The following is a 1,086-nucleotide window of genomic DNA, read 5'->3' as shown; positions in this document are numbered from 1 at the left end:
AAGAGGGCCTGTTGTGAATGGGCTGACTAAAAGCAAACGGTGGTGATGGTCAGATTACTGGTGTTTGTGTTTCCGTGTGTCTGCATGTATGCACATGTGTGGAATGTTTACATGAGGCAGGCTACATTCCTATAGTCATAGTGTATTGGTACAGCTGTGATAAAGTGCTTGTATCATTTAGTAAGTAAAAATATAAAAACAACTGAAAACATTGCCTTTATGAGGAAAAGTCCTGCACTCACAATGCTACAAAAGTATTAACAGCTAGTATCAAATCTAAAATGAAACAACAAAGAAGTCCATGATGACTGATAAACATTATCAGATTGTTACTGATACATTTAGTGGAAATAGCCTTCACAGTTTGACGTGGAGCTATTTTAGTGAGGCTATTTTATAAACATACACTTAGCTTTAATGCAGTGGCTGCCAATCTGAGGCCCAAGCCCATTCACATGGTCCCAAGGGAGTCATGAAATGAAAAAGGAAAAAATCCAGTTTGACAGATTCATAGTGATTTTTATAATGAAAAAGGAAAAAATCCAGTTTGACCAATTCATAGTGATTTTTATTTTTTTATTTTTCCAGTGATTCAACATTTAGAGTGGCTAAGTCTGCAGTTGACAGCTCAGGAGATACCAGAAAAAAAATGTAGCATAGTTCATCTAGCTAGAAAAAGAGAAATTAAGATGTAACTTAAGATGTGTTTTTCTGTAACACTGGAACATCATGTGTTGAGCATGCAGAGTTGGCAAGCAGGGGGGGGGGGAGCTGAAACCATTAGCTAAAAATGGATAATGGTTAATCAGACAGCTTATAAGTAGGCTAATGAATAAAAAACTGACATACACCACTGTACTGTAGATAGCTAACAATCACTGGATAAACAGTTAAAATTGTTAACTAAGTAATGGGCAAATGGTTTAAAGTAATGGTAAAAAATAATGGCTAATAGTGTCAAATAGCCTGGAAACTCTAGGTCAAATGAATGGATGAACAGTTAAAGTAATTTTGTAATGGATAAATAACTGAACGTGTTAAATAGGTCTAGCTAAAAGTAATTTGTTCAAGTAGATAACTGTGGTA

The sequence above is a fragment of the Monopterus albus genome, unplaced genomic scaffold (assembly GCF_001952655.1).
Source record: "Monopterus albus unplaced genomic scaffold, M_albus_1.0 scaffold204.1, whole genome shotgun sequence".
Classification (NCBI taxonomy): Eukaryota; Metazoa; Chordata; class Actinopteri; order Synbranchiformes; family Synbranchidae; genus Monopterus; species Monopterus albus.
The sequence above is the reverse complement of the archived record's forward strand: the minus strand, read 5'-3'. Positions refer to the sequence as shown.